The sequence below is a fragment of the Mytilus trossulus genome, chromosome 14, assembly GCF_036588685.1.
Source record: "Mytilus trossulus isolate FHL-02 chromosome 14, PNRI_Mtr1.1.1.hap1, whole genome shotgun sequence".
Classification (NCBI taxonomy): domain Eukaryota; kingdom Metazoa; phylum Mollusca; class Bivalvia; order Mytilida; family Mytilidae; genus Mytilus; species Mytilus trossulus.
The window spans coordinates 72,722,784-72,742,638 of NC_086386.1; the positions used below are offsets into that span (position 1 = coordinate 72,722,784).

The 19,855-nt window shown below is 31.1% G+C and overlaps 1 long non-coding RNA gene across 1 annotated transcript; it reads right to left on the reverse strand.

Moving 5' to 3' along the window:
- Positions 1 to 17,399: 17,399 nt before the first annotated feature.
- LOC134695795 (uncharacterized) lies at positions 17,400 to 19,035 on the reverse strand. Its single transcript, XR_010102849.1, has 3 exons — positions 18,922 to 19,035; positions 18,135 to 18,260; positions 17,400 to 17,696 (listed from the first exon to the last, which is right to left on the reverse strand). It is a non-coding gene; the product is annotated as an uncharacterized LOC134695795 (long non-coding RNA).
- Positions 19,036 to 19,855: the final 820 nt, after the last annotated feature.

Below are 19,855 nucleotides of genomic sequence, written 5' to 3' on the forward strand. Positions count from 1 at the left end.
TATCAAAGTAAAGAAATAGTATTAAATGTTAAAAGTAAAATTTCAAGTACTACATATTTTAAGTACATACACTTTACCTATGCAAAATAAAAGCTGTGTAGATAGCAACGCAACATTAAACAGTTCTACAAATTCAGCAAATGAGGCTTCATATGCAAAAAAGTGACACTGATCACCTTCGAATGGTGGTCGTGATGCGTAACGTTCATGATAATCATAAGACCATCACAATGTTGTCGCTTGTTTACGATAAACGTTATGCGCAATATTATGTTTTTCTCTTACTGTCTATGACGTTTTTACGCAAAATCCGTTAGGTGTTAGATGTGCACTGATTGATAATCTAGTCTACGATATATGCTCTTTTATTAGTTGTTATTAATTTTAGAACTTGCTGTCAGAAACTAAATGTTCTCTCAGATTTATACTTAGTTATTGTTGTTGTTGTGAAGTACAACTACCTGACCACGACCACTTTGTTTTTGTAAGATGTTTTTTTATTCGTATCTTTTCACATTAAGTAGGTATGTCCGAAGTCAGGACCCTGTAATTCAGTAGTTGACGTTTGTTGATGTGTTACATATTTGTTTTTCGTTCATTTTTTTTTTTGGAACATTAATTAGGCCGCTCGTTTTCTCATTTGAATTGATTTAAATTTGTCATGTCGGCTCCCTTCATAGCTGACTATACTATACGGACTTTGTTTATCTTTAAAGATCGTACGCTGACCTATAGTTCTTAATCTTTGTGTCAGTCTATCATTTGTGAATAGTTGTCTCATTGACAATCATACCAAGTACTGTTTTTATATATGTCAGTAACACGAGTTAGCACATTAAAAAACATACAGCTAAGCATTGTCATTCGATATTTTACAACATTCTGTTAACAGATCATTAATTATTATTTGCTTTTTTTGCACAGGGTTTCTTAATATACACAAAAGGCTATTAAATCAGTCCTAATGAGCTTTCAACCGACATGCAAGTTATTCATAACAACACCAAACATTATACACAACAAAAGCATGGTGGTAATATGCGGAATATACATGTATGCATGAAAAGATAGGTAGTCTAGGCATTAAAAGTTGGTAAAATTATAAAACACAAAAAAGGGTATTCCCCAAAATTGTTAAAATTTAAGCATAATACACAATAGTTTAAAATATTTGCAATAACAGTCATTTCCCACCATGCCTTTAATATTTCTGAAACATGTGAAATTTATAGAATTATTTTTTTTTTCTAAAATAATCAGGTGAATCATTTCATAAAAAAATCAGCTGTATATTCAAAAGAGTTCTTACCAAAGTGCACTTGAGGTATATCTACAATATAAGAATGTCTTGAATTATATCTACAATCTTTTTCTACAACTAAATCGTGTAATAATGGTGGTGACAATCTATATACAATTTTTAAACATGCAATAGCCAAGTAACGCTTACGTCTAATATTCATTGAATGAGCCTTTGCTCGTACAATTAGTTCATGATATGAACGAACTAGCATAGTCTGCAAGTATAAATTGTAAAGCACTTTCCAGATTTTAAACTTATTTAGTGGTATTACATGTACTTATGTTGCAATAATACCGTGACAAAGGACAACAACTAAAATTAGATAAATAAATGTGTGAGAAATGGTATTTTTTAAATTAAATAAACTAGCAAGCAATGCGGTTTAAAACATTTATAGCACTTCGCTGTATTCAACTATATCATGTCATGTAGTGAGGTCGGCATGAATAGTCACTGATTTTCATGAAACTTGGCAAACGCATGCGATTATGTGAAAAAGAAGGACAAATGTTCACCAAAATTTTGCCAGGTTACGGGTGCCGTGAACACCAAGTAATTGAGTTGTCTCGTAAAGTTTGAGGAATTTAGCATTAGTTATTTTAAATGATGAGGTTGGAAATTAGTATGGCGTTCATTATCACTGAACTAGTATATATTTGTTTAGGGGCCAGCTGAAGGACACCTCTGGGTGCGGAAATTTCGCACTACATTGAAGACCTGTTGGTAACCTTCTGTTGTTGTTTTTTCTATGGTCGGGTTGATGTCTCTTTGACACATTCCCCATTTCCATTCAAATGTTTACCTATGTGTGGACATAGACATCAGTTATATGGTATATTTTATTATAAATGTACTGTTTGTAAAAGTATCAATTATTCGAAATACTAAGGATTTTCGTATCTCAGGTATTGATAACCTTAGCCGTATTTTGCACAACTTTTAGGGGAGTTTGGTTCATCAATGCTCTTCAAAATTGTACTTGTTTGGCTTCCTAACTATTTTTATATGTTATTCACTGATGAGACTTATGAAGACGAAACGCAAGTATGTCGTACTAAATAATAAGCCTAGTACCTTTGATAACTATCATCACAAAATATTTTTGCTGAATGTATATTCAAAACATGCTTCTTTGCAAATTTTTTATTCGCAACTGTAGTTGGTTGAAACTTATTAAGATTTGCCTGCATACAATTAAATATAAACCAATTAGTTTAAACAGAACTTCCTCTTTTAGTGTACATATTAAAATTTCAAAAATGTTGTAAACATGCGACATAGTATAATCATCAGCATGATAACACAGGGTACTATGTCCATAAAAATACAAAACACGCTAAAGTAGTGCACCCATGTTACAAGATACCAAATTTCAGAAAACTGTAACTTTTTGATCCAATGAAAAATGCACTGAGTACACAAAAAGTCAGATGTAGACTTTTTAACACCATACCCCTTGAAGATAAAGAGATCCCATCCAAGAGAAAATCACCGTCAGAAAATTTCATCGTATCTATGCTATATTTTTTCAGCTGTGAGAATATTTATACCTTCAATGTCCGTACATTCTTGCGAATCATTTTCAACTATAGATCTCGACTGTTCATATTGACTGTCCTTGTTTTCTTCACTAATGCTCATAGCAGCCACTAGAACTTCAACTGTAATAAGTTCAATATTACAAATATATTTCAAGTGTCATTTTCACCATGCAAAATTCATAAAATAATTGTTTTAAACTATAAGGTGATTCTATTTATCTGTCTGTCATATGTTACAAAATATCAGTATACTGTTAACAAGAATGTTTTGACAGATGGATGGACTATTTTTTTATATTGTACAAAATGTTGTATCAGAAAATGCAATGTGATGCCGAAGCACATACTCACTGACCGATAGAAGTACACGAGCAATAGTTTAAAGGAAAGTAATGTAAACAAAAGTAAAAGCAATTTCCCTTTCCGTTTAATTTTGAATTACATGCAGGGTTCATGTATACTGAACTGTTCCTGAACTTTTCCATCAAATTGATCCGTCATTTCTGGAAAAACAAACAATAATATGTAAAATCCTAATACTGAATAGTTGTTTTTATCACTTCAATTCAACAGCATGAACAGAGTAAATTTTAAGGAAATCCCCCTAAGCATACAGGAATAGGTCAAACATTAATCTCATGTCGAATTTTAAAATTTCTGATTTTACGTTTAAATTTATTGTTACCTCATTCATTAGAAAATTACCTTTTCAGTTTTCGGACAATAACTCAAAAATGATTATAGCAGTTCTCGTGACATTTTGCTGGCTGATTTATTCTATTTAAATAATCTCATAATGACAAAGTAATGGAACTTTAATCGTTTAAAAATCATCAAACATGAACATTTATAGAATCTTTTACGCTTAAAATGTCAAGACCATACACTAACGTAATTTTCAAAAGGGCCAAAATAATAAAAATATTTTAATCGTTTAGTTACCGTCCTCAGAATCCATAGCTCTTCGCTCTGAATTTTTTTAGATCCACTTGCCATATCTGCATAAAACAAAAAAAAAACATAGTTAAAGGACATGTTTGTTTTATTACATGCAATAAATCACAAACCTTTTGTAATTTGAAGAATTACTGTTTAAATATAAATGAAAAATAAAATATTCACTGAAAAAAATTGCTACAACAAATATCTGAGGAATTGTTGTAGTAAATAACATTTATTAAAAAAATGTATTAAAACTGAAAACTATTCATGTATATTAAATTTAAAAGGATAGGCTTCATTCAATACGTAAAAATGTTAGGTAATATACGCTCAATAAAGCTGTTGCCTCAGCTAGTCATTGCGGAAAAACTATCGTAGGTTTGGTATCCAAACCCAGATAAAAAAAACTATGCAAGGACTATAAGCAAAAACTATTTAAAGCCTCGGCGTCTGTTTTGTACGGTACTCGTCCGTTTCGTTTCCGTTATTTGTCCGTTATACATCCTTTGGAGGTCCGGTATACAAATTCACCAACGGACTTCTACCGGACAAATATGGGAATACACAAATGTTAAACGGATAAATACCAATTGAAAATTTTGCGTTTCTCAGAAAAGACAAGTATTGATATGTCAGACATTTTTAGTGTCATGAACGTCTTTACTTACATTTAATATATGTATTATCGTTATCGCTTTTAATTACCCGCTTATCTTTTTTCATCCGTTCGACCTCCGTTCGAGCTATCCGGTAAGGTGTGACTACAGAAATTTTTTGACAATAGTTTTATTTAAAACAAATTTTGGTTGTTTGTGTTCTAAAACTGTGTACTTGTGGTTTTCAAAAGTTTTAACGTCAATACAAATTTAAAAAAAAACTAAATATTCCGGAATTTTGTTGTAATAGTTTTCATTAATTTAAATCCATAAGAGACTTTTTTGCTGCATAAAGTCCATCAGCTACTTTATGTTTGTAATGAATTCCAGAATTATGAAATTATCTATCGGCTAAATTTAAATTTAAAATTCCGCAAACTTAATTGGTTTCCACGTTCCATTTGCTGTTATTCATTTTTTTTTTATACTAAATGGGATAATACGGAAAGAGGGAGTTGGTATCTGAATATCATACAGTTATTTCAGCAAAAAGTACCGTGAAAAAAGAAACTTAGTCTAAATGGTCTGTGTCATTATTGATAAATCATTAACTCACTATACTAATAATACTAGCCTGGCAATTAGATAGATCATTGTTTTTATAAATTATTGTTAAGTTTGTCTTTTATCTTTTTGTTTCTATTTAGCTACAAGTAAGTTCATTTTCAATCAACAAATAATTGTTATCCTCCTCTTTTTTTCTAACGTTTAGTGTAGAAATAATGCATATTTTTAAAAAGTATTTAATTCATGGTTATCATATTATAAATATATTTGTAAAAACCTCAATGACTAAAGTTGAGAAGATCGATACCAAAGCATAATGCTGTTTATTATCGCTGTTTTACTGATTGAGCATTTTCTTTCTCAGCACAGTAGGGTGATATGCAAAAAAGTAACGCTAGGAAGTGAAGGAGCACGTGGCTTTGTCAATGAAATCAACAACATCATCATAGGTAAAATAGCGGTAAATATGTTATCATTGGTCATCACAAACTCGATGCTTTTCTCACTTTCGCCTTACTGGATCAAACAAGAACATCAATATATTAATAATATTAATTAATTATCATCTATCGTTTTTCTATTGATAACTGTGTGTTTTGTGCTGCTTTGTCTCCCTTGCCTTCTTTGCAGATATGTTTTTTTTTAATTGAATCAAGTAGCAATACATTACTATGTAAAAAAAAGACCTCATGCTTAACTTTCTCTTGAAATTCCTACAAAACAAATGATATACGTATGTAATAGTTTTTTCCCAATGTTTTATATAAAAATGTACAGATCTCACATTGTTGAGTTGATGTTAAGACGAGTTGTATATATATAACATCAACCCAACAATGTTAGACCTGTAAATTTGCTTTGCAAATTTTTGGGTCTTCCCTCGGCTGGATTCGAACCCATGCTACTGTTATATCATGACACCAAATCGGTTGCCTGCAGCCGTCCCGCTAGACCACACGACCACCTGGGCTCTACAAAAATAGAGCTTTCGCTGGCCGTATGTTATCTTTCCTCGTCAGTTTTAATCTAGCGGCGTACTACAGTACATGATATATATGGCATGAAGATGTTATTGTTACAGATCAGCTGAATTATATATAGTAAAGGATCCTAGAAATTAATGTAAGATACAGTCACCATCAGCCAGCCAATTAGTCAGCACTTCGGTGTTGACACGAATAAAAATTATGTGCTCATTTTTACAAATTTCCTGTTTACCAAACTTGAATTTCTAAACAAAAAATAAGGATTTTTTTGTCCAAGGAATAGATTACCTTAGCTGTATTTGGCACAACTTTTTGGAATTTTGGATCCTCAATGCTCTTCAACATTGATCTTGGTTGGCTAATGTTGACAAAAAGCGCGTCTGGCGTACTAAATTATAATCCTGGTACTTTTGATAATTATTGATACATTTTAACTATGAATTTTGGCCTCCGATAACATGGACCACGTTTCTAATCAAATTCTGATGAAGGATCTGGACGTTATTGATATGTTATGTGACATTGACACAGATGTAAGCCTTACACAATTATGTGCAGAAATAAGTACAGACCAATTTCTAGGCGACGATGATGAAAATAACAGTTTATCACAGACTGCCGCCCAAGCAGAAAAAGATTTTTTTAAAACAGAAGATATTTTGGATATTAATTTTGATGTGCCTCTTCCGGACCTTGATAATATTAGTTATGGGGACTTTCATATTGATGCGGTAGCGGATGTGAACAGTTTTGTCAATGCCGAAGTCTACACAGACGATGAAAGTTCTAGATTCGGCAACCTGACAACAGAGGATGACATGAACGAGTTAATATCGGACACTATCCCGAAAAACACCAAAAAGAGTACAAACTGGGCAAAGAATGTTTTCGAAGCATGGAGAAATTATAGGACATCCCTAGGGGAAAGAATTCCAGAAATTGAGAGATTTTCAGTTGATGATGTTAATAAATTGTTCAATTATTTTTTTCAAATGAAAGCAATTCAAGTTTTATATTTGTTATTCAATTATTTTTTTATTATTTAGTACAAAAAAGAAGATGTGGTATGATTGCCAATGAGACAACTATCCACAAAAGACCAAAATGACACAAACATTAACAACTATAGGTCACCGTACGGCCTTCAACAATGAGCAAAGCCCATACCGCCCAGTCAGCTATAAAAGGCCTCGATAAGACAATGTAAAACAATTCAAACGAGAAAACTAACGGCCTCATTTTTGTAAAAAAATGAACGAAAAACAGATCTACTAATCTAATGAAATCAATTTCACGAAAATAATTCCTAGAATTTAAATAAACCATGATACACGTTTTAATTCGAGACTAGTTCTATAATAGATGCCTTCGCATTATATATTCACTATTCAACGTTTTCATGATGATATTTTCATTTTCATTGATAATAAATATTTTTTTTTAGCAAAATCCGTTAATTTTCTTAAACACTTTTTATATGTATTGAGCCGATAACCAGAAAAAACATTGAAAATCAAAATCTTTTATTAGCTATTGTCAATTATTCTCCTCCAACAAGGTTTAGAAAAACATATAGAAACCATTCTGTCCGTTCGTCCGTGTCACTATGTTTGTAGTGCATAACTATGTTCCTATGACCTTTGTTTGGTCAACTTCGTATGCGGTGTAAAGGCTTGGACGGGGATGCCAATTTGGTACCTTTCTAACCACATTATTTTATTTAGCCTTAGAATTTAATATTATTCAATAGAATAATAATATGAATTTAAATTTGATCATTTTAGGCTATGGTATGACTACCAAGCAAGCAGACCCTATTTCGCAAGAACAGGAAATGATTTTATGGGATAAAGAAGTTGTTGGGTACGATTCGTCGGCGGCTCTTTTAAATGGTATCTTCTTTTATAATTGCAAATTATTTGGGTTGCGTCGGAGAGATGAACACCATAGCTTGGATGCATCCCAGATTAATATAGGAACTGACGATAAAGGAAAGTATATTCAGTTGATAGAGACAAACAGTAAAACATTTAAAGGTGGGCTAAAGCAGAAAAATGTTGAGAACAAGAATATTAAGCATAACACAAATGCGAGCAGCGAAAAGGATTTATTTAAGCTGTACGAGCTCTACATTGGACATTCTGATATTAGTCCGGAGGGAATTTCAAAGTTCTATAAACGTCCATTGCAAGATTCATTGAGATTCTCCAAACAAAACCTTGGCATCAACAAGCTTGAAAACCTTATGAAAACCATGTGCACCAAAGCGGGACTCTCTGGCAACTTTACTAATCATAGCGGGAAGCGTACCTGTTCAACTACTATGTTCCAGTCAGGAATAGATGAGTAAACTATAATGTCGCGAACTGGTCACCGCAGTGTCCAGGGTGTTCGAAAATACAAAAGGCCTTCAGATGATCAGCTACGAGACATATCAAACGTTTTGGAGCCGAATTGTAAATCATCTAAAATCAAAACGGAGAACAATTCTTCTGACGGAAAGGAAAACGAAAAGTGCCATATTGTTGAACTTCAAAGTCAGAGTAAGAGTTGCGTACCATTCGGAGGATTTAACAACAGTAATGTTACCTTCAACATTGGGAAGTAAAAATGCAGCCAGTAAATGCGTTGTTAAAAAGACTGGGAATGCCTTTTTTTGTGTGTGTGTTTCAGTTTTAAATTTCAGTTGTGGAATCCTGAGATTATTTGATTTGTGACAGTTAAATTACTATTTCCGAAATATTGTTTTCCATAATTAAAGTTTGAAAGAAACTTTTCTTTTAGGAAGGTTAATGTGAAGTAATTCTCAATAAATCTTTGTGTAATCTTTTTATAAATCTGTTATTAGAATACATACAATTATAGCAAAAGTATGATTAGTTCTTGAGAAATAATTATGGTAAAGTCTGTTGTAATCCTCAGACATTTTGTATCAAGTTAAACGTGAAATCTCGTATACTTGCCAAAGAGAAACTACACCAGAGACTAAAATGCATCGAGGCTAAACAAAAATGCAGAGAAACTATAGGTCACTTTACAGCCTTCAACTATGAGCAATACCCATACTGCATAGCAAGTCTGCTGCTTCACTATTCTGAAAAAAAATGTATTTTGTATGAAAGTGCTTCGTCACATTTTGAGAATCGAAACCTAGTACGGTAATTTGTCTCGCCCTATCATTTCTAGAAATAGATCTAGTGAATTACTTTGAAAGTTTTTCGTATTTGTATTCAATTTTGTCTTTTCATTCAGTTTTTTGGTTGTCACAAACTTTTATTTCGCTACATCAAAAAAAAATTTGACATCTGCTTTTCATAAAAACGAAAGCCGGAAAACCTTTACAGGAACAGAACAGATAGCTATGGTATAATTTTCGGTTATTGGGATTTATACTCGTGTTGCATTCCCATAGGTTACATTGTACATCTATAGGTTAAATACTAGTTAGTTAATGCTTAATTTTTATGTTGCGCGATTATTATAATGATTAATGTGAAGAAAGTAAACAATATAGAAAGCAACATGTTTAAACGCTTTAACACAAATAAAAACTGAAGCTATCGTTTTCAGCCTTTCGTTAGAACATTAACTTGAAACGTAGAAAATTACCTTTTTGACGAGTGCAAACTATCCACATCTTAACAATATCGTGTTTAAAGTGGTAGAAAGTCACTCATGTGACATATGAAGGCATTCGGGTAAAACATTTTAAATTACGATTTGAATAAATTATCACCGTTTATGTGTTCACCTATCAAATCTTTGTACAAAAACCTGTCATTATAGTTTCACCTGAAGAGGTCAAGGTAAAACGATGAGTGTTTACTGATATCGAAAAAATAAACAAGATGGACGTCCTCGACCTTTTTAGTGATAATACTAATAATGATTATAGGAATGCGAATAAGTATGCATTACCAATAAATGAACCAATTTGAAAACAAATTATGCAAAATTGACACGTTTTCATGAAAGAACAATTCAAAAGTATAAACGTGAACAACGAATTATTCTATCGGTATAAATATTTATCTAATTTTGAAAAAGATATATTCAGAAAAAGAACGCACTAGGAGCCCTCGTCGAAATATCGACTGTTTTATTGGGTTTCAAATGTTTAACCTCGAACAAGGAAGTGGCATGAATTGTCGATAAGCGCTCCTAGTTCTGTTAACTTGTTCTGTAGAAAGACCTTATAGTTTCCTGCGATTATGGTTGTAGAGTACAAGTCAAAAAAATGTGTTTGTTCTTTTTATATGCTAATTATAATTGCACACTAGCATATCAATATATGATGTTGACTAGTTTTATTCCTGTGCTTGTGTTTTAAGATTACAAACAAAATTTCTACAACAAAGACCAAGATTATGAATTTTACAGAAAACTATCAATAAACATTAATTTTCAATGTGCCTCAAATTTTACGTTTTTCATTAAATCAATTCACATTTATCATGTTTATTCTTACAAAATGCAGATGTAAATAATGATACTCACATTTTATTTCAGTGTGTAAACAATCGTTGCTTTAATTGATTTATTGATGTAGTACACTATAACACAATGTTAAACAGTGAAAACATCCGGCATCTCATAACCTTGTTATAATAATATGACCGTCTTAGGTAACTGCACAGGTGAAAAGCATTTAAATTAAATACTCAAAATTTCAATTCAAATTTATCTTTGAAAGGTTAAATACTATTTTATTTATGTTCAATGATAAAGAGTTGATTATAGTTTTTTTCATGAAATTAAAAGAGTGTCAGAGAAATCATACTAAAATTTTATTTGCAATGTTTAAAATAACCAAAATTAGGGTTCTTTTTATTAAAAAATTAAGCTATTTTATTTAAAATCAGTTATTTTTACCATCTTGAGACAAGCCTCAGTCAGAATTGAGATATAATGAGAATTAAAATACTTTAACTTTTATTTTTGTGGAATAAGATTGCAGATATTGATTTATTTTGATACACATTATTTACCGTCATATCATAACAGTACTGTTTGTACATCAGGTTTGGCTGTTCTTTATAATATATGCTTACTTTAAGAGAAAGATATTAAATTTTTGTACCTGTTGCCTAAAATGCAACTATTTCTTCATTTTACTAAAAATTATTGACCGCCATTGGATTTTTTGTCCTTTTTATAGTTAAGAATTGTTTTTTTCATGAAATTAAAAGAGTGTCAGAGAAATCATACTAAATTTGTATTCCCATTGTTTAAAATAACCAAAATTAGTCTTCTTTTTTATTGAAAATGAAGCTATTTTATTTAAAATCAGTTATTTTTACCATCTTGAGAGACAAGTCTTCTGATCAGAATTGAGATATAATGAAAATTAAAATACTTAAACTTTCATTTTGGTTGAATAAGAATGTAATTGTTGATTTATGTTGATACAAATTATTTATCGTCATATGATTTCAGTACTTTTTGTACATCAAGATTGGCTGCTCTTCATAAAATATGATAACTTTAAGGAAAAAGATATTAAATTTTTGTACACGTTGCCTAAAATGCAAATATTTCTTTATTTAACTAAAAATTATTGACCGCCATTGGATTTTTGGACTTTTTATCATTTAGAATAGTGTTTTTCATGAAATTAAAAGAGTGTCAGAGAATCATACTAAAATTTTATTCGCATTGTTTGAAATAACCAAAATTAGTCTTCTTTTTATTAAAAATTAAGCTATTTTATTTAAAATCAGTTATTTTACCATCTTCAGACAAGTCTTCTGATCAGAATTGAGATATAATGAGAATTAAAATACTTAAACTTTTATTTTGATTGAATAAGAATGCAGTTGTTGATTAACTTTAAAACAAATTATTAACCATCATATGATTTCAGTACTTTTAGTACATCAAGATTCGCTGTTTTTATAAAATATGATTGCTTTAAGGAAAAAGATATAAAATTTTTGTATGCGTTGCCTAAAATGCAAATATTTCTTCATTTTTTCTAAAAATTATTGACCGCCATTGGATTTTGTGTACTTTTTATAGTTTAGAATATTTTTTTTCATGAAATTAAACGAGTGTCAGAGAAATCATACTAAAATTGTACTTGTGTTGTTTAAAATAACTAAAATTAGTCTTCTTTTTATTAAAAATAATGCTATTTTTTTTTAAATCAGTATTTTTACCATCTTGAGACAAGTCTTCTAATCAGAATTGAAATATAATGAGAATTAAAATACTTAAACTTTTATTTTTGAGGAATAAGAATGCAGTTGTTGATTTATTTTGATAAACATTATTAACCGTCATATGACTTCAGTACTTTTTGTGCATCAGGATTGGCTTTTCTTCATAATTTATGCATACTTTAAGGAAAAAATATTAAATTTTTGTATGCGTTGCCTAAAAAGCTAATATTTCTTCATTTTACTAAAAATTATCGACCACCATTGGATTTTTGTACTATTAAAAGTTAAGAATAGTTTTTATTTCATGATATTAAAAGAGTGTCAGACAAATCATACTTAAATGTTATTCGTGTTGTTTAAATTAATCAAAATATTTCTTCTTTTTATTAAAAATTATCGACCGCCACTGGATTTTTGTACTTTTTATAGATTAGAATAGTTTTTTTTTCATCAAATTAAGAGTGTCAGATAAATCTTACTTAAATTTTATTCGCGTTGTTTAAAATATCAAAAATTAGTCTTCTTTTTATTGAAATTTTATAGGCTTCAATTGTGACAGGAATTTAAAAAGTCCTTTTTTTTAAAGAATTTTATCATGATAAGGATACACAAATTTTAAATATAGACTACATTTTTCATAAACTGATCCTTTCATTTTGCTTTTCCCGAGTATGTTTGAAAAATAATGAAATCAAAATTGCGATTTAGACACCGTTTTTGAACCCGCCGGGTTTGAAAATATATAACCTAAAAAAAACAAAAAGACCATTCTTTAATGAGAATATTTATGTTGGGTTGTATCTGTACATTTCTTTTCAATAAAACTTTGCTAAATTATTATTATTAAGACAAAATGTATCATCAATATCTTTCACTAGTCGCCATTTTAATTAAACTAAACGAAACTAAGATTCCGTAATTTGTATTAGTTTATCATGTGACGTATTACAGGTCAATCCGTCATCAAGGTCGATCGGTTCTATCCGTCCGATCAGTCCGATCAGTCAATTACTTTTACTATAAGTCTGACGGATTGCTGACGTGAGTTTGACGCGAACTTGACTGATCGGTGAATGATCGATGACCGCTGATTGATCGCTGAAATAGTAACGCCTAAGGTTGCAAGTACTGTAGTCTTCATAGATGATGACTTTTATTTTCACACTTCTTTGTTTAGAGAAAGACGTATTATTTAACACATCTATTTTAAAAGTAATTATAATTTGTTTAAAAAAAAATCAACACCCGAAGATTGTCATAGTAAGAAATTACATTAAACTAGCCGACCTATTCATGAAGTCCTAATTAGTTATCAATGGTACCAGGATTATTATCATAATTAAGTACGCATGACGCGAGTTATCGTCTCTATAAGACTCATGAGTGACGCTCTGATCAAAATAGTTATTTAAGTAGAAAGTTGCATTGAAGTGCATTCAGAACCCCATATTCCAAAATTTGTGCCTGAGATAAGAAAAGCCTTAGTAATTCGAAAAATACCTACTTTTGTTAACAGGAAAATTATAGAAATAGCCATCAAATTGATATTCATGTAAACGCAGTAGTGCTGACTACTAGGCTGGTGATACCCTCAGGCTCAGGGACGAAACATCCACCAGCAGTGACATCGACCCAGTGGTATTTACAGACAACAAAAAATATTTGATATAGTGATTATGTTGATGATGTCATTTCTTTTAATACTTCGAATACCAGAGAAAATAAGTCTGTATATTAAATTGTTCTCATGGACAAAAAGCTTATTTCACTTGTTGCCAAATCGGGTTATAAATATTGAGCTAAAATATTTTATACTTTAGCACTCAAACGACAGATGTTCTCTCTCCTACATTGTCCTGTCTTGGGATGTTTGATCTGAACATTATTGGTAGGCTAAGAGGCACATACCGATGGCAGATCTATAACTTTTAAATAAGTCATACCTCAGTGATCCCCTATATAATCAACCAAATGTTTGCTACATATAGATGGTAGGACTGCCAGATCCCCACGCACGCCCCCTGGATTCACCTATGCATCCATTTGCAAATGTGTCTTATCAAATGTCCATTCTAATCCCTATTATTTTTTATTTCGAATTACATAACCATGATAGTAGTATCCGGAACAAAAAAATATGAAAAGACGAATAACTCTATGAAAACTCACTGACCTTGCCAATTTACATCATAACATCTGAAAATGCTCTAATGTAAGACTTTCTATGGTAACGTTGTTTGTAATGAACGTTTTTATCAGAGACTTTTTTTTAAGTAAAACAGTTTGAAAACTCAACTAAATATACTTATTCAAACAATTCTAACATTTCCATTTCTAGCTTAATTAAGGAAAAAATAAATTGAAGTGATAGTTTTATTTTATCATATTGTTGTTTGAAAGACAGAGGGAAAAAGATTAACAGGTTCAATGTTATATAGTTCATAAAAAGAAGAAGATGTTGTAAACTTGTAAATAAGACATTTCACAAGAGACCAAATGACACAGCAATTAACAATTGTAAGTCATCGTACGGTCTTCAACAATGAACAAAGACAATTACTGCATAGTCAGCTATAAAAGTTAGATTAAAGGCTTTTTGACATTTCCTGATGTTTTGTCAACGGGGGACACATGTTTAAAAAATAATTCCATCCTGCCATGCTCTATGCTCATTTTAACATAGGTAGGCGTTATATTTGTTGATATCTAAAAACCCAGCGTTAGCAAGGTATTAAATGTATACAAATATAATGCCTACTCATGTTAAAATGGGCATAGAGCATGGCAGGATAGAGTTATTTCGATTCTAGTAGGAATATTAGCACTTTGTCACTTCGAAGCGGACCTATATTAGACGCTCTAAATGTCGCCATCTGGATTTGATGAACTAAAACCGATATAGAAAATCAGCAGTTTATCAATAAAAAAAAAACCCAGAAACATTCAAACCTACTTTTAGAATGTTTTTTTATTTAATTTGCTGTCGAGCAAAACCGACAAAAATGTCCATTTTGATCGTTGTCGTTGTTTAAAATTCATCTGACGTTGCAATTTCAATTGTGACGTCAATCACGTGCAGTCAATGTTCTATTCGATTTAGAACATGGATTGGTACCCAAAGCTAAAGAAGAACGTTATATTATAATCGCCATTTTTACACATCTATGTCAAATCAAGTAACTGCAGCTTTAAGGTAAATCAGTACAAAGATTTTTTAACTGCCTATCTGCAACCTTTTAATTGCTTTTACTCTCTTCAAAGATTAAATATAGATAGGTAGAAGATTAATCTTTTAAACGACTGCTTTAGCTTTGTTATGCACTCATCATGTAATCAACCTTAAGTAAGTAACATCAAGTCAATCAAAGAATTACTTAGACATACTTTTTTGAAATCGAGCTTTTCTTTCAGGAAATTGGCCGAAAAACATTATCCCTTTTTTTTTGTCCTTGGTGTAGGTGCCGAAACTTTTTTCAGTTTAAAATTAAAGTCATAAGAATTCCCTGTCGAATAGATTATGTCATTTAACATTATAATAATATAAAATCACTGATAAAGCAAGAACAGACTTAACCGAAAATATGTAGAGAACCAGAAATAAGCCTGGTACCTTTGATAACTATTATGCATTATTATTTGTCGGTTTGTCTTTTTATTTTTAGCCATTGCGTTGTCAGTCAATTTTTCTATATATAAGTTTGCCTCTCCCTCAGGTATCTTTCGTCCCTCTTCTATTTCAGAATTAAATTTTCTTTCTACATGTATATGACGATTATTTTTTTATGAATATATATTTTGAGCACTAACATTTGTTTTTTTTTCCATAAAAATTCCATTACACATAATTAACGGTAGTTTACGTTCTTATATAAGTACTAGAATCTAAAACAAAAGACGATTTAAATTTTTAAATAACAACTTCCTCGAACTTGGCCACAATATACCATCTTACATGTACCTACATCTGGGATATATATATTTCCAGAAAATCATTGTCTATTCAAGAACTTACCGCTTCTACTTCTAATTTCAAAATGTCCTTTGTTTGACTATCAGAGACGACATATTGTTTGTTGTATCAAATAGATTAAGAAATCCCTGTCGAATAGATTATGTCATTTAACATTATAATAATGGAAGATCACTGATAAAGCAAGAACAGACTAAACCGAAACTATGTAGAAGGACCAGAATATGACATTGACCTGGATTAAGTATTAACATAATGCTATTGTTGAACTGCAGTATATTTCAACAGAGGAATCTGCCTAGTTTGTGTATATAAAGAAAGTCAATTTTGTTTTGGACTTCAAACTGTTTGACTAATTTGTCAGACTACTCATGTAAAAGTGTTGCTTTATTTCTTGTCCTGCATATATATTTTGCTATCATATTTTTGATTTAAATAAAATGTTGTAAATGGTTTCTAAATTAACAATTTTGGGGCAGAATATGCCTACCCTTCCGGAGCACATGAGATCACCCCAAATTTTAGGTTGGGTTCGTGTTGCTTATTCTTTAGTTTTTTTATGTAGTGTCTCATGTATCTCTGATAACTATCTACACCACTGGGTCGATGCCACTACTGGTGAACGTTTCCTGCCCGAGGGTATCGACAGCCCAGTTGTAAGATCTTTGGTGTTAACATGAATATCAATTATTTGGTCATTTTTATATATTTCCTGTTTTCAAAACTTTGAATTTTCGAAAAACTAAGGATTTTCTTACCTCCAGGAGTAGATTACCTTAGCCGTTTTTGGCACAACTTTTTGGAATTTATGGTCCTAAATGTTCTTTAACTTTGTATTTACTTGGCTTTTGAACTGTTTTGATCTGAGCGTCACTGATGAGTCTTATGGCGTATTAAATTATAATCCTGGTACCTTTAATTTACTATTTACCCCACGGGGTCCCCGAGGGTATCACCAGCCCAGTAGTCAGCGCTTCAGTGTTGACATGAATTTCAATTATTTGGTCAATTTTATAAATTTCCTGTATTCAAAAGAAAAAACACAAAAATACTGAACTCCGAGGAAAATTCAAAAAGGAAAATCAAAAATCAAAAGGCAAAATCAAAAGTCCAAACACATCAAACGAATGGATAACACCTGTCATATTCCTGACTTGGTACAGGCATTTTCTAATGTAGAAAACTTTGAATTTTCGAAAAACTCAGGATTTTCTTACCCCAATAAGTACATTACACCTACAGATTTTTGTATGATCTACCACAAGACATTTCTAAATTTGTTGGGTATTTCATTATCATAACCGTTATTGTTTGTATAAAAAAAATGGAAAGGTTAACATATTATATCTTTTTTATTATTTGATAATTCAATATGAAAATTTACATAACGATTCACTATCTATCCTCCTTCAGTCACACAGAATCAAAAGTAAAATAAATTGTCATAAAAATCAGAAATAAATCAAAATCTTAAGTACACAAAAAAGCCTGAGTCGATACCAAAGGTCGCTCATAAAACGTGGAAGTATTTTGTTATTGTTTCAAACAGCGGTCTTCTACCAGACGACATGTCAAGTGACGGAATTTAACGTCCCCCGTCAGGACTTTATCTCTTGCTAGCTCTACCTATCTAAAAATAGACATTATAATAATACTTATTGATACATATTTTTGATTAAACGAAAATATCTAATTATACGTTAGATGTAGATTATGATAAATGAAAAGGTACAGAAGTCTAATCGCTATATACATCATTGTACATATGAAAACTAAATACTTGTATCTAGATAAGTGTAAGATAAAAGCTAATCTACGTGCATGCGTGTTTGTTCGTACTTTTCCCTCGCATAAAGATCATTTATGAGGACCGTTCGTTTTTTCCAGAAAACCAACTATCTGAATTTGATTAATAATACCTTCTTTTCTCTTTGAACCTCTTTTTTTTCATTTTCCTCAACCACAGATCAATATTTGACGAATAATGTATGCCTTTAAAAAATCAGTTTACATTTTGATAGAAACTTACAAGAGAATAACGAAATGACAATGACAAAAACATATTTACTTGTTTATTTGCAATTTCGTCCAGTCATGCGTGGTGTTGTGACTTCCTAATTATTCAGTACTCCGTTGTATTACATCTTTTCGAAAGGACTATACCATTCTATACCTACAGGTTACTGTCAGCTTGCTTTAAGTAAGATTTAAAACTATTTAATTGTTTGGGGTTTTTTTTGCTCCAGTTTTGTTTTATTTTTTTTGTATCTCTTATATGTCATATATTGTTTCTTGTTGATTGAGGACTAAACTTGTATCCATAGTATTATTGTTTTCTCATCTCTTTACCCTTTAATTAACTGATTCACATGCAGATTTTTGAGATATAAAATAAACATGTTTAAAATCCGCCACATTGTTTAGGTAAAACTCTATATATTCAGGTCCATAGAGGTAAAGTTGCTGTTGTTTTGATTATTGTATTTTTGAGTTTTATCACATTCATTTGAAAATATTTAACTGGTACGCTAATATTTGAATATGTATTACCGTTTATAGCAATACTGCACACAAACCAGCTCATAAACATACAAAACTTTGAACTCGTACGCTGCAGAGTTTTTCGTCTATATAATACTCATCAGTGACGCAAGAATCAAACCGTTTGCCTGAAGTCACTCTAACAAAACTTAAAATTACCAAAATATTAGTTTTGTTTCAAGATTCAGAATCTTCGAATAATAATTGTAAATTTAAAGCAAACATTTGATTATTGAATGTATGAGATTTGTCAAGTGGTAAAACAAATGTGTCGGGATACGTAAAGATTTAAATAATTTATATTTGCACCTTACCTTATAAAAGGTTAAAAACAGCCTGAGCCGTAGAAAGAGGTTGGTAAATGGTGTGATGAAATGCGTTAGACTACATATGCTTATATATACTTATGTGTGTGCGCCAGACACGTGATATGTGTGTGCGCCAGACACGTGACATTGTCATTGTAGTCCAAGGAGCGAAAAGTTAAATATAGATCGATCAATAGCAAAACAGTTTTATCAGTATTTTAAATGAAGTTCGTGGGTTACCTTGATATACATTTATATATTGGAAACAATGGACTTTAAAAACAACAGGCTGGCGACGAAATTGGAACACATTATATAATGTTAGTTATCTAAATAAACATATATAGAGAAGATTATTTGACAAGTTTATAATTGAGATATCGCTGTGTCAGCTTCTACCTATCCGTCATTTAAAGAGAGTCGAAAGATGCCATTTCAAATTATAAGTCGAAAACAATTGACGAAGCCAAAGAAAAACAAACAAAAGAAAAAAAATCAAATGAAACATGAGAAAACAATAGCAAATAAAAAGGTGAATAAACTGAGGAAAAGGAATCCATATCAGTGTGTGATCATGTAAGCAGACAACCATGATGTCTAGACTAATTCGGTAGACCTGTTAGTTAGAACGTGGACGGGATTGTGGATACATAATTAGATATGAAACATGAACTAGATTGTCTGTATTGGTAAACAAGCTCTCGGTGGTATACATACAATTTTTGAAAGACTATTTCAACGTCATCACTTGGAACTATTTGCATAATGTAGTCCATGTGAGCAGCAGCCCTCTATTAATGCAATTATAACATGAAACTCAAGGTATATACAACCATAATACCTGCGAAATATATTTTCCCTTCACCTGTAACTAGAAAGTTGATACATAGATTCATGAAGATTTTGTTTTTAACCGACCCACATTGCCAATGTCTAGATG